This window comes from Acomys russatus, chromosome 14, assembly GCF_903995435.1.
Source record: "Acomys russatus chromosome 14, mAcoRus1.1, whole genome shotgun sequence".
Classification (NCBI taxonomy): Eukaryota; Metazoa; Chordata; class Mammalia; order Rodentia; family Muridae; genus Acomys; species Acomys russatus.
Window position 1 is genome coordinate 2,637,788 of NC_067150.1, and position 16,073 is coordinate 2,653,860.

General features: G+C 39.1%; 1 pseudogene; it reads right to left on the reverse strand.

The window, feature by feature from the left end:
* Nucleotides 1-9,910: 9,910 nt before the first annotated feature.
* On the reverse strand, nt 9,911-10,753 carry LOC127197935 (tropomyosin alpha-1 chain-like; annotated as a pseudogene).
* Between the last annotated feature and the right edge of the window lie 5,320 nt (nt 10,754-16,073).

Consider the following 16,073-nt stretch of genomic DNA (forward strand, 5'->3'; position numbering starts at 1 on the left):
ATGGTGAGATACTCAAGGAAATTCCGCTCAAATCGGGAACAAGGCAAGGCTGCCCACTCTCTCCATATCTCTTCAATATAGTACTCGAAGTTCTAGCCAGAGCAATAAGACAACAAAAGGAGATCAAGGGTATCCAAATGGGAAAGGAAGAAGTCAAATTATCCCTCTTTGCAGATGATATGATAGTGTACATAAGTGGCCCTCAAAACTCCACCAGAGAACTCCTAAAGCTGATAAACACCTTCAGCAAATTGGCTGGATACAAAATTAACTCAAAAAAGTCTGTAGCCTTCCTATACACAAATGACAAGCTTGCAGAGGAAGAAATTAGGAGAACCATAGCCTTCACATTAGCCACAAGCAATATAAAATATCTAGGAGTTACCCTAACTAAGCAAGTGAAGGACTTGTATGAAAAAAATTTCAAAACTCTGAAGAAAGAGATTGAAGATGACCTGAGAAGATGGCGTGATCTTCCTTGCTCATGGATCGGGAGAATTAACATAGTAAAAATGGCCATCCTACCAAAAGCAATCTACAGATTCAATGCAATCCCTATCAAAATAACTACACAATTTTTTAAAGACATTGAAAGTTCAATTCTGAACTTCATATGGAAAAACAAAAAACCCAGAATAGCTAAAACAATCTTGTACAATAAAAGGTGCTCCGGAGGAATCTCCATACCTGATCTCAAACTGTACTATAAAGCAATAGTAATTAAAACAGCATGGTACTGGCACAGCAACAGGCAGGTTGATCAGTGGAATCGAATCGAAGACCCAGATATGAATCCACACACATATGGTCACTTGATTTTTGACAAAGAAGCCAAATCCATTCAATGGAAAAAGGATAGCATCTTCAACAAATGGTGCTGGTCTAACTGGAGGTCTATGTGTAAAAAAATGAAACTGGACCCATATTTGTCACCATGCACAAAACTCAAACCCAAGTGGATTAAAGACCTCAACATAAAACCAGAGACACTAAGCCACTTAGAAGAAAAAGTGGGAAAGAGCCTGGAACATATTGGCACAGGAGACAACTTCCTGAACAGAACACCAACGGCCCAGGCCTTAATGTCAACCATCAATAAATGGGACCTCATGAGGCTGAGAAGCTTCTGTAAGGCAGGAGACACTGTCAAGAGAACAAAGCGACAGCCTACAGACTGGGAAAAAATCTTCACCAACCCTACATCTGACAAAGGTCTAATATCCAAAATATATAAAGAACTCAAGAAATTAAACACCACCAAACCGAATAACCCAATTGAGAAATGGGGCTTGGAACTAAACAGAGAATTCTCAACAGAGGAGTATCAAATGGCTGAGAAACACTTAAAGAAATGCTCAACCTCCTTAGTCATCAGGGAAATGCAAATCAAAACAACTCTGAGATTCCATCTTACACCCATCAGAATGGCTAAGATCAAAAATTCAAGCGACACCACATGCTGGCGAGGATGTGGGGAGAGAGGAACACTCCTTCATTGCTGGTGGGAATGCAAACTAGTACAGCCACTTTGGAAATCTATCTGGTGCTATCTCAGAAAAATGGGAATAGGGCTTCCTCAAGACCCAGCTATTCCACTCCTTGGAATATACCCAGAAGATGCTCCAGCACACAACAAGAAAATTTGCTCAACCATGTTCATAGCAGCCTTATTCATAATAGCCAGAACATGGAAACAGCCTAAGTGTCCCTCAGTAGAAGAGTGGATAAAGAAACTGTGGTACATATACACTATGGAATACTACTCAGCTATTAAAAACAAGGAATTCCCGAAATTTGTGGATAAATGGATTGAGCTAGAAATGATCATAATGAGTGAGTTAACCCAGAAGCAGAAAGAATCAAATAGTACATACTCACTTATATCTGCATACTAGCCCAAGGGGCATGTCCCACGAAAGCCTTCACTTACCAGGAAACTGGGACAGAGGGGAAGGCATCCTATTGGGACTCTAAATGAGAGACGCATGGGAGAACAGCAAAATAAAAGGATCCAGAGGGTCCTAGAAATCTACAAGTAGAACAATATGATAGGCAGATTTGGGCCCAGGGGTCCCGCTCAAACTAAGGCACCAGCCAAGAACAATACAGGAGGTAAACTTTAAACCCCTTCCCAGATCTAGCCAATGGTCAGAATATTCTCCACAGTTGAGTGGAGAGTGTGATACGACTTTCTCACGTACTCTGGTGCCTCACATTTGACCATGTCCCCTGGAGGGGGAGACCTGGTGGCACTCAGAGGAAGGACAGCAAGTAGCCAAGAAGAGACTTGATACCCTATGAGAATATATAGGGGGACGTAATCCCCCTCAGGAACAGTCATAGGGGAGGGGAATAATGGGAAAATGGGGGGGGGAGGAATGGGAGGATACAAGGGATGGGATAAACATTGAGATGTAACAAGAATAAATTAATAAAAATAAATAAATTAATTAATTAATTAAAAAAAAAAAAGAAACAACTTCTTCGACAGAACATCAACAGCTCAGGCTCTAAATTCAATAACTATTATAGGACATCATGAAACTTAAGAGGTTCTGTGGCAAAGGAGATTGTCAGTAGGACACAATGGCAACATACAGAATGGGAAAAGATCTTCACCAACGCTACATCCAATAGAGGGCTTATATCCAAAATTGTGTGTGTGTGTGTGTTTGTGTGTGTGTGTGTGTACATGCGTGTGTGTGTGTATAAATCGCAAGAAATTAAAGACTACCAAACAAAATAAAAAATGGGAGCTAAACAAAAAATTCTCAACATGGAAATCTCTAATAGCTGAAAAGCACTTAAATGCTCAAAGTCTTTAGTCATCAGGGAAATTAAAATCATCTTACACTCATCAGAATGGCTAAGACCAAAAACTGAAGTGATAGCACATGCTGGTGAGGGTGTGGAGCAAAGGGAACACCCTTCATTGCTGGTGAGAATGCAAACTTGTACTTCCACTGTGGAAATCAATCTGGAGTTTTCTCAGAAAATGGGAATAAATTCACCTCAAGACTCAGCTATACCACTCCTACTCATCTACCTAAAAGGTGCTCCACCATACCACAATGACATTTGTTCAATTGTGTTCATAGCTGGTAACAATTCACACGTCCCTTGCCTGAAGAATAGATAAAGAAAATGTGGTACATTTATACAATAGCATATTATTTTGCTATTAAAAACAAGCATGTTATGAAATTTGCCAGAAAATTGGATGAAACTAGAAAATATCATCCTGAGTGTGGTAGCTAAGAAAGACACACATGCTTGTAGGTGTATTTTAGCCATAAAATATACAATAGCCATGCTATAATCCACAGCCCCAAAGAAGCTAAGTAACAAGGAGAGCCCAAGGGAACATGCTTGAATCCCACCCAGAAGGCAAAATAAAATAGACATTGGAAGTGGATGAAGAGAAAGGACTGGGTTAGAGAGGAGGAAGGGAGGGCAATAGTTTGGGGATCATCAGGAATGGGTTGAGCAGCAGTGAAGGTGAGAGGGCTGGGAAAGAGAAGGGAAGCCGATCTGGGGATATCTCTGTTACCAACTAGAGACCTATGATGAGGCATATTCCTTGGGGAATATGGTGGTGACACCACCTGAGAGTCATAGTAGCAGGGGGATATGGAGACTGAAGATAAAAACTAACAGATGGGAAACAAAGCAAAAATCAGTGTAAGACGGACATCTCTGTGACAGGAGAGGGTTTCAGGAATCTATGGGGGTGAGCCTACCTGAGACTCAGGAGATATGGAGCCTGAGGTAACCACATTCAGTAGCCAGGTAGAACTGCCAGTGGAGGGAGGGCTGCAACAACCCATGCACAAAATCTTCTAACAAAAATTTGTTCTCCTTACAAGAAGTGTAGGGATAAAGATGGAGCAGAGAGTGAGTGCATGTCCAACCAATGGCTAGCCCAACTTAGACCCACCCCATGGGAGAAAAAGACATCCCCTGACCCTGTTAATCATGCTGTCCTAACTTGCAGACAGGAGCCCTCTGAAATGCTCCATCCAGCATCAGATTGAAACAAATGATGAGACCCCTAGCCAAACATTAGGCACAGCTCATGGAGTCTTGTGGAAGAGTTGAGGTAAGGATAGACATACTGAGATAGGACAAGAACTCCACAAAAATACCAACAGAGGCAACCTGTCTAGGCCCATGGGCACTCACAGAGACTAAACCACCCATCAAAGAGCAAGCATGGACTAGACCTAGACCCCCTACACATATACAGCAGATGGGCAGCTTGGTCTTCATGAGGGTCCCCCAGCAATTACATTCGGGGCTGTCTCTGACATGGACTCTGTTGCCTGCTCACTTTCCCCTCTTTGGGCTCCCTTATGGAATATGATACATTTAGTCCTGATGAGACTTGATGTGCCAGGGTATGTTGGTACAGGGATCGGGGGCACCCTCTTCCTGATTAGAAGGGGAGTAGGAAAATGTGAAAGAGAGTAGGTAAGTGAAACCAGGAAGAAAGGAGGGAACAGGCTGCCATTGCAATGTAAAGTGAATAAATAAATTAATTAATGAAAGAAAAAAAGAAAGCCATGTGACAACAAAGGTTATTTGCCTTGGAATTACCATGTAATTCACTTTTGTAACCTACTTTAACACATAGCTGTAATCTTAAATCATGTGTTACTCTTCTATGCTAATGACTTACAGATAATGTGTGTGTGCATGCATGATATGGTAAATGTTGGAAACTGTAAATATACATATATATATATATATATTGAATGATAAAATGAATATCACAGATAAATGTTGCACAGTACATATGGATATTGATTAATCACACTTGCTTGTGATCTAGGTTAGTTGGAATCCATGATTTTTTTTCTAAAACCCTGTTATAGGTTTTCGTAAAGTCTTTCTCACCCCTTCCCAATATGGTACTTTCTGTGCTACTCAATAAATATAGAATAAAAACCCCTTGTTAGGGACACACACACACACACACACACACACACACACACACACACACACACAGGGACAGGGATAAGCAAGACAAGAGATAATTCAGAAAGGCACAGACGCATTCTCACACAGCCTCTCGGCAGGGAACTACAGAGAACAAAGGGAGTAATGAGTGAAGAGTTCAAATCTAGATTGACCCTGCGTTAACTTACATTAAGGGAAATTGCCTTTCGTTTTCCTTATTGTAGTGTTGATGCATTGCTTGTGACTTTGAGTTTACCACTAATGTATTCAAACTAGTGCAAATGTGTAACTAAAATTTGGCTAGGACTTTGTGAAAGAAGGGATTCATTCTACCCATATAGTGCCGCATACCAGGAGAATAAACCTCAGACAGAAGAATGCTGACAGTGTGGAGGAGTGAGCTGAGACTCTCCTTGCCTTGTATGCTCTAATATTCTGAATAGTGACTACATTTTTAAAAATAAGTCTATTTACTAGCACTGGGAACAGGTAAGACAATACTAATTCCCCAATAACTTAACTTTACAAGAAAAACAAAAGAATGGTTTCTGGTTCCAAGGCCTGGATTCAATAAGTAATACAAATGGATAACTCTTGGTGAACACCTTAAGTCATCCCACAATATTAAATTGAGGGTAAAAAGTTACACAAGAGTGTCTCTTATTTCTTCTTTTTGCTGATACTGCAAGGATTCAAGATAATTAGATTTATGAAACAACACAGTGGGAGCTCCCAATTTCAGCATCATGACAGGACCATTGATAAAACCTACTCAGGCAGAAACCACGCTGGAGAGACTGACAGCTTATTATTCTAGTTCTCCTAAAGGAAAGGAATGCTCCTTAAAAACCTGAAGCCATCCATCCTCTCTTGAGTTGAGAGGTCATTAGTCTTTTTCTGTATTAAAATAAGGACGAACTGAACATCTATAAAGTGAGTCTCTCTTTTCACGTACAACTTAGCTTTCTACATATTTTGACAGACATTTTCTGAGTCAGAGCCTCCTGGCTTCAGCTTCAGGATGTAGCTCTGACATAATGACAGAAAAAGAAACATGTTTCAACTTTGTGAAAATAAAAAGAAAATTGAATATATACTTATAAACTTGGAGGATTGAAATAAAAACTCTTCGGAATTTTTGCCATTAAATTTCTAGATTTGCAGTAGATTACCAGTAAATATTTAACATAAACATGAACCCACATAATCCACAATTGCATTTCTTTAAATCTATCTTTCAGTTGCAGTTACTAAATTGTCTTTGTGTGCAAGGCATTAAGTCGGGAATAGAGACAGGAAGCAGTGGCATGCTACATTCACATATAGGAAGAGCAAAGAGGCTGAGTTTCCATTCTGGCTTTAAGGAGGCTTCGTCAAAGACTGTGAGTTAGATCTTAATCCTCTATGCCATCTACTAACTTAACTCAATTTTAACTGAGGTACTTCTATGGACTGAAAGAAAACCATCTAAAAAAAAATAAAACTTGGCCATAAACTTTCTGAAATGGTTTCATTTATTGGTATGATAAATACTAAAAAGATTTTTAAAATTAAAAAAATCTAAAATTATGTAAATTATAATTAAAAAGCTTATATCAAAGTGTATTTGAAACCTTATCCTCTGAGTAACTTGATTAGTTGTATACCACTTACTTGAAAGCGGGAAATTATAGGTGACAACTAAAAGAAAAGAGAAGGAAGCTTGTTTTTTCATGACATAAACATCAAAGGGAGGAAGGGCAAGGAATGACCTTCTACCTAGATTCTGATAATAGTAATGTCCTGTAGATATCCTAAGGTATGGGAGACGGTCATTATAAGACCCCAGAGATCATAGTAAGAGCTACTCCTTTCTGGCTATAAACTAGCTTTTCCAGTAAGACTACTAGAAAAATAAAATTAAAGACCAGCTGCAGACAAGCAGCAGTTCTGGGATCTTTTTCCTGACTAACCAGATCTTTTACAACTTCTGTCTCTCTCTGAATTTTCTCCCCCTTCTGTGATTATAGCAGCTGTAAAGGTAGACACCTGCTGGAGCAGTTCACAGTTAGTATCCATAGCAACCCTCACTTACACAAATACCCATGCCCTCATGCCTAAAAAAAACCCTGTGAAATTTTTCAATAAACGGGGCTTGATCAGAATCCAGACTTGCCCTCATTTCTTCATGTCTCCTGTCCCCTGACTAGTTGGCTCCCTCCACAAGTACCCGTTGAAGACCCCATCGGCTGGGGCACTAAGGATTTTGGAGTTTATGAAAGTAAAATGGAAAGTCACCAAAAATAATAACTGTAACTGAGTGACATGATTTTTAAAGTATACTCAGGTTGTAGTGTCAACAGTGGTTTGGAGGATAAAACTTAAGAGTTCTTGGGATATCAAAAAAGAAATACTTTTAAAAGACAGAGAATACAGGAATGTTTGCTTGGTTTAGCTAAATTGAAATATGATAAAGAATTATGACTATTGATAAAAATTATGCTAATATATACTGTCTCTTGGTAAGTGCATTGAAACTAAGTGATTTATAAGGAGGAAAACACATGGAATTACAGGAATAACGGTACAATTGAAAAACCTTGGGAAGAGACTGGGTGTATACCTAGGTGTATATCTAGAAAATAATATCTGTCCAGGAAAAAATTATGAGGATTTAACTCTGGACGCAAACAATGGTAAAGAACGGAGAGGAAACATCAGCTAGCTTGTTAAGATGAAGTAAAGATAAAGCCCAATCAATTGCTTAATGAGGAGCAGTAAAGAGAAACAAGATGTCTTTATCAAAAGAGAAAATTAAACACATAGATGGAAATTCAATTTTCAAATGCTCAGTCTGAGATGCCGAGAGCATACCCTGTTTAGAAGCTAATGTAAGTTAAGGACCAATGCTGTAGAAGCAAATGTGGGCAGGGGTGGTAGGTTAGGTAATAGAAGCTAACTAGTGAGAAGTTTAAAGTACAGCAAACGTGGTTTTAAATTGGTGCTAATTACTCATTGTACATTAAACCTTTTATGATTTTAATCAGAACATCTCTGTATGCTACATATTACTTGTCAACTATTAAGTTTTGAAAAATAGTGAGGAAAAGCCTAATTTGTATTCTTTCCACTCTGTTAGTGGGGAATTTAACATTCAAACGTCACTGAACACCTATAAAATATGGAGAATTGGGTTTCGCAAATGAATAAGACCCATCATCATTATGCTGTTTATACAAAGATAATCATATAGATACCAAGACAAGGAGCATCCCACAGAGGTGAAAATATTGGATTTGAGAGAGATAATAGACAGAGAAATAAAACTCTTGGTTCTAATGTTATGAAGAATTTAATAGTAAAGAAAATTCAGATCGAACACACTCTGAATAACACATAACATAGTCTCAAAAGATGTCTTCATTTCATTACCTCTACTTAGGTAAGTAGAGTAAACAACTTGAAATAAGGCTCCTTTCTCAATATAACTTTTCAACACTACTATAAAATATAAAAAGATCATACTCTTTTAAAAAAGCATTTTCCTTATTTTTCTCGGCACATATGATTAGTGCAATGTTGTCTGAGATTCTGTGTTTGACATTATCAGGGAATCAAATATTTTGATTTTCACATAGCATTCACTGTAACGACTAAGAAAGAAGAGGATTTTTGTTTTTATTTCGTCTTCTTCTACTTAAAATAATGTCTTTAGATTGTCCAAAAGGAGACAAGAAGAGCACCTTTCTGAATCCATGGAAAAAATTTCATTGCTCCCTAAATGAATTTGGAAACCTAGCATAAATCTTTCATTTAAAAACCGTGAAGACTGGTAGGTAACTTAGAACAGAGTCCAAGATGTTTTAAATGTTATCCCATTTAAACTCTGATTTTTAACATTCAGAAAATGCCAAATACTAATTTTCACTACTGAAAACCATAAATTACACAATAAAATACATCTGGTAAATTTTATCATTTCTGGTTCAATTTGCCCAGAAAGTATTATTTCCTAACTAAAATTTAATGTTAGGCTTCCAAACTGAATGATTCAAAGCACATCACTTTATTGTGGAGATGGGAGGGGTCAAAGCCCCCTCTGACCTACTGTTTCCTCCTAGCTCTGGTTTCTCTTCCTTCCCGAAAGCAAGTCAGAAAGCAAGTCATAGAGTGTAGCATTCCTGTCTGCACAACTTCTCTGTAAGCAACAGCACACGAACCTAGAATGAGCATTGTCTCTCTCCTCCCTTGGTCAGTCTCATTCTTTATGGGCTCCACTTCATAACTAAAGGAAGGAATGCTGCGCAGAGAAGGCAAGAAGCTAAACAGTCCAGTACTATGAAATCATTCTGTTTTGTCCAATTACACTTCTTTTAAAAAAATAAATATTGTATAAATGCTTTATTTCTTGCTTCTCTGATGTAGGTTGTGGCAAGCACTTACTACGGGCATGTACTACCACGCCCAGCCCTGCCTGGAATTCGTAACAGGAAGGAGAGATGTGTATTGGGTCATGCCAGTTTCCTTTTCCTCAGAATCTCAATAATCTGTTACTTTAAACTTACAATTTTAACTGAAAATGCCCACTTCGTACTTCACAGAATCCTAGGAAACAGTCTGTTATTTCTCCCTAGCTTCCCGTAGCATAGCATCATGGCTTTCTAGTCTTTCGAGAGTCTGGTTTAAAGTTTTAAAAGGATAGTACTCAGGGCCATTCAGATTCCAATTCCTCTCTTGACAGGAACAGGCTAGATCTGCATTTGTGAAATAAAAAGATTCTGCAATCGTTTGCATGAACGGACCGCACTTGGCCTTCGTTAGTACAATGTGAAAAGTGCGTGGCTATCCTAGGCTGTTCAAGACAGCCAACAAAACATGCAGAAATGGAGACCACAGACTGCGAGGAGAGCCACTGTGAGTTCCTCCCACAAGCATGGGGGTGCGGGTGCCAGCAGGCAGGGTGTATGAACATTTATATGGAAGTCATATTGTTGAAAGCGTGGTCCAGCTCCTCACTGGTGGCTTTGTATTTCAGTTTCTGAGTGGACAGCTCGTCTTCTAAGTCATTAATGCTTTTCTCCAACTTAGTTACTGATCTTGCTGCAAACGCAGTCTGAGTCTCAGCCTCCTTCACCTTGTTAGAGAGAACCTTGATCTCCTCCTCACAGCTGTCTTCCTTCTGTGAGTACTTACGCGCTGCAGCCACGAATGATTTCAAGGTCTGACCATTATTCTTAATTGCTCTGCTTTCTGTCGAACTTGGCCTTCAGAGAGCTGAGCCCGCTCCTCTGAACATTCCAGATCTCTCTCGATGATAATCAGCTTAAGGGCTACCTCTTCGTATTTGTGGTCAACATCTTCAGCAGTGCGCTTGGCTTCTTTCAGCTGGGTCTCCTGGATTTCCATCTTTTCTTCGTCCTTTTGGGCTCGGCTTCCAGTGACCTTCATGCGTCTCTCGCTCTCATTTGTTGCCTTCTCAGTCTCCTTCAGCTTCTGCCGAGCCATGGCCAGGCGCTGTTAAACACGATTCAGCTCCTCAACCAGCTGAATGCGTCTATTCGGAGAAGCTACATCTGCTCCAGCATCTGTGGCCTTTTCATCCGCCAGATCCAGTTTCTCCTGGGCATCTTTCAGAGCCCTGGAGTAATTGTGTAGTTCATCTTCAGTGCCCTTGAGTCTCTCTGGCAGAGACACCAGTTCATCTTCTGCTTGCTCCGGTCTTCTGCTCCTTCTTGTCAGCCTCTGCCTGTGCAGCTCGATCTAAGGAGCACTCTTTGTTGAACTTCAGCCTCGGCATCTTCTTTATGGTGTCCATGGTGGCGGTGGTGAGGGGCCTTTAGGCAGCAGAGGCAGAGGAGACACGGTCCAATCATATTTCTACACAATCATTTGTTCCTCTTCGGAACTGAACTTAGAGTTTTCCCTGGGTTTTACGGATGCTGTTTTGGTTTGACCTGTCTTTTAGGATGTGGTATCCACACACTTAAAATGGGTGAGGAGACGTATTGTACATGAGCCATCTCTATATTAAAATATTATTGTATTAAGCAACCAAAATATTTGGACAAAATATCTAGTATATCTTGCCTACATTTCTCATTAAATGTTTGACTCCATGGGCTGACAAGTAGGTAATGTGGTTATCTTACAAACATTAGGACCTGAGGTTGATTCTAATTCCAGAAAACAAATTTTAAAAATGGACATGTAGTGGCACACACTAGTAATCCCAGCTCTGAGCAGACAATGAAGTAGACTCCTAGGGATCATGGGCTAGGCATCCCAGGCTACGTAGACGGTATGAGGCCAAGAAACACTATGTGGCATGGAAGAGCATGCTAGTCAGCCCTAAGAACAATACCAACTAACCTCTACACAGACACAAACACATTGACACACACGAGACACCACACACACATACATCATACAGATGCACACACACACACATCATACACACATGTACATTTTTATGCATGTTACACAACTCAGCTTAGAAGCATATTTTATATATGCATAGGCCAATTTATATGCCCATTAATCTATATGCTTTGATTATACCTGACTAGTATTTCTACATTTTGTTATATTTTTTAAATAATTCACTCATTAAATGTCAAATATAGGAACTCATTGAAGACAAAATTATACACAGATTCATTTGGGATTTTTAAATGAGGCAAGTATTTATAAGCTCGAGAAACTCAAAATACAGTAAAATATAATTTCATTACAATTATTAATTACATAAGTATCATCAGTGAATTGCACATTTTTAATAGGCATACCTCTATACTGCCCTTATTTTTCTGCATCTTTTCTGTAAATGAAATGTAGGGGGTATAAACATGTTTTTTTGTTTTCATCCTAAGTGTGAGATAAGTATTGGATGTAAACATGTTTTTGTTTTGATCTCAAGTATGGAATGGAGAACAGACTTGTGAGAGAGCAGCCAATATTTATCCACTTTGAAGTCGAACCACTTTGTGGGGGAAGTTGGTTTCTGCCATTGAAAAACATCCTAGTACAGACTCTGTGAGGATAGATAGATAGGTAGATAGATAGATAGATAGATAGATAGATAGATAGATAGATAGATAGATAGATAGACAGACATAGATATAGACACAGACATAGACATAGGTATAGATATAGATATAGATATAAGTATCCAAAACAGGAGGCTGGGCTTTTTGGGTCTTCATATTGTTTGGTTGTTCATCACTGCACTTCAAGACGCGCTAAGAGAGAACTGCTCTAGCAAAATATTTAAGGCTTTGGGCTCTGGCTGAGGCTCCAGGTCCTGGCTGCTGTTCCAGGTTCCAGCAGCAACTTTGTTGGAATTGTTGGTCTGATGGAATCCTGCAGACTACATCAGAGGACTCTCTCCCAGTAACTGAATTCAATAAGGTCTACTTCTCCTGTTCCCCTAAACCTCCTTTCTCTGCTATATAGGGTAGGTGGGTTGGAAGAGAGGTATTAGCATTTAAAGAACCCCAAATAAAGTAGGTTTGGAAAAGTTGGGGCCTACAATGAAATGTTTTCACTTTTTGCACATTTCAATTTCTTTCTATTTTCCCCCTGTTCTCTAATGAACACCTTTCCATCAGCTCTCTGACTCGCCATGACAGAGCCAAAGCTTCTATCCATAGCAACAATGACCTCCAGCTTACTGACTCATTGTACATGCTGGGCCACACAGTCCTTCAGTAGGCAGCTGCTACAGACCACCTCATAAGCCCTATTTGGAAACTCTTTCTTTCCTTTACGTAGATTCTGGACTCCATATGCGCCTCAGTTTTCTACCTCACTTAGTGCTCCTTGCCCCCCTGACAGTTCTATTTCAATAGGGTACAGGATACAGATTTTGCATAAATGTTGATGGGCTCTTGTTATTAATCGCAGCTGATTTTCAACCTCAGCTAACCTAGATAATTGCTTATTTCAGAAAATCAAAGGGTTCACATCCACAGATTCTTAATTCAAATAAATCACATGAAGATCCCCATATTCTTTGAAGGACCCTTAAACTTCTCTCTGAAATTTCACAAGGCAGGTTGTATCATTTGCATTTCTCCTAGAACTTTTGTTTGAAGCTCCCACAGAGTGGCCTTAAGCTCTGAGCACGCAATGGCTTTTCCAGCCTGAAGTCCCAAAGCCACCACAATCGCAGCAATGCCAACCTTCTAGGACCAATGTCTGTCCTCATTTACTTTTCTGTTACTGTGGTAAAACACTGAACAAAAGCTGCTTGTGGTGGAAAGGCTTTCTTTGGCTTACATTTCTGCTTCACAGGAAACTCCTGCTACCTTTCCTATACAGTGTAGGCCTACTTACCCAGGGATATACCACCCACAGTGGGTCAGGCCTTTCTACATCAATCATTAGTCAATAAAATGCCCCCACAGACTTGACTACAGGCCAGTCTGATTGAGGCAATCCTTCAACTGAGCTCTCTTCTTCAAAGGTGATTCTAGTTTCTGTCAAGTTGACAAATACTGACCAGTATAATGCACAGAGAAATGTTTTACTTTTGTTATTAACATACAGTACATTTTAAATAATCTTTGGAATAAATATATTGTGTAGATGTACTAGTTCAAAAATCAAATTTTATAGTCAACAGATGAGTATTTTTAAAAAGTATTACTTTATATTAGTCTTTTAATTCACAATATTGTCCTATTTTGGATGATAAATTATATAATCAAATTATTCATACAATGCATTAAGAAATAGAAAGATTATTATGCTGTTTACTCACTTTATATGATACTTACTTGATTAAGATGAAGGAAGTTTACAATCTCTATTTGAAAGATTTTGATACAAACATTTTCTATTATTTGAGGAACATTTTTTTTTTTGCCATCATACCAACTTGATGATGTGTACTTAGCTAGGAAGGACCTGACCCTCCCAAAGCCAAAGCCAAAGCAAAGGCTTTGAAAGCTAAGAAGACAATGCTGAAAGTTTTACACAGACAGAAAAAGAAGATTCACATGTCACCCACCTTCTGGTCACCCAAGACCCTATGGCTTAGAGGCAACCCAAATAGCCTCAAAAGAATGCACCCAAGAGACACAAGCTTGATCACTATGCCATCATCAAATTTCCCCTGAACACAAAGTCAGTCATTAAGAAAACATAGGATAAAACCACATGAATGTTTATTGCGGATGCCAAGGCTAACAAGCACCAGATCAAACAGGCCATGAAGAAATGCTATGACATTAACGTGGCCAAAGTCAATCCCCTGATAAGGCCTGACAGAGAGAAGAAGGTGTATGGTTGGTTGTCTCCTCATTAACATGCTCGGGATGTTGCTAACACAATTGGCATCATCTAAACTGAGTCTGGCTGGCTAATTCTAAACACACACTTTTTTTCACCAGTAGAAAAAGAATGAGAATTAAATGCTCCTCCAGAGGAGCTAGGTTTAATTCTTAGCATCTATATGGTGTACTGAGGGCTAGAGAACATTAATTCTAAGCCTAGGAAGCCCTTTAAAGAGAAAAATTTCCAAAAGCTAGTACAAAGGATATATACATTTGTGGATTCAGCATAAAAACAAGGAAATGTTATTTTACACTCCTTTTTAAATGTAGGTAGAGAAGCAAGCTCTGTTCCTTTGGTTTTTTTCTGGGAATGTGTTTTCTTACATGCTGAATGATTATTCATTGCCCAATGTAACAAGCAAAGCCAGAACATTACAATTGTGAACTTTGTGTTTACAGAGAAACTCATAAATACATAATATATGACTAATGACAATCAATTTAGCAAACACAAGCAAACCTACTGTATTAGCACAGGTAGTCAAGACAATGCGTATTAGTGTCCTGGGCTATTTTCTCTAATTAAAAAGATAACTTTTTAAAAACTTTCCAAGCACCTTCTTTGGGCATGAAAATTTTGACTTGAAATATTTCTATTATTCAACTCCATAGAATTATAGGCTTATTATCATCATTATTGTATTAAGTAGTAATGCAATTCTTTTTATTCCTTGAGGTATTTTATTTTATTCACCTTCTTGAAAAATAACCTATACTGCTTTAGGGAGAATGAATTAGAATATTTTTACTCTTTTTTAAAACATATTTTATTTGATAATTTCACATAATTCATCCCAATCACTTTTACTCCCAGTTTGGCCCAAAAGACCAAAAAAAAAAAAAAAAAAAAAGTTCAGTGGTCAAACTCCCCATGACCAGCCTCTTAAAGAAAAGTGAGTCCTTTCTCACCACATCCTTGCCAATAGCCATCTATTGTGGAGAGATACACTTCAGCATCCTTATTACAATTTTAAGAGGTCTCTTTGATGGCTTCCAGTGTAGGTTGTTAACGTTTTTGGGGTTGGGGTAGGGGATGTCACAGAAGCCTTCTATATCTCTTTCAACTGTGAGTATGCAGTCATCAATACCACTGTAGAAGAAGCTTCTTTGTTCTTTACAGTCTTCAGGAGCACAGATTATGGACTTCTACATGGATTCTATCAATAACATGGACCATGGACATCTATGTGGCCTCTGGCATCAGCATGAGTAATGAAGTAGTGCATCAGCATCAACATGTCTTCAGGAGGCAGCACAGATCATAGACATCTACATGGCTTTTGGTGTTAACATGAATCACATGGGCCACAGACACTGCAGCAGGATCATGGTCCCCTGGCAGCAGGATGGCCCATGGACATCAACATGGCATCAGAAGGCAACGAACGTCATTACTATCAACATGGCCTTTAGCAGTTCAGGCCTGGGACTTCAACCTGGTTCATCCTCTCACCAGAGTAAACACCACACTGTTCTTCCATCTTTCCCAACCTTCCTTTGCAAATTCTTTATTTGCAGTGACTTTGAAAGCTGTAGCACCACTCTGCATATATTTTATTATATATTTTTAAACACATATCTCTATACGCAAACCCTAAGTGTCATGTGTCTCTGGCCTGGATCAAGGACTCTGGTCTCTGAAGCAGCATAAATTCTGAAATGTAGCCAAGATTTCTTTGATTATAGCATACTTCAAGTTCTCATATTCATTGCAATGATGTGCTCCTGGATCTGGTTCTGCAGGACTGGGTCTCCTAGTCCAGCAGCTCATAGATGGAGTAGGTATTGGGGTTGACTAAC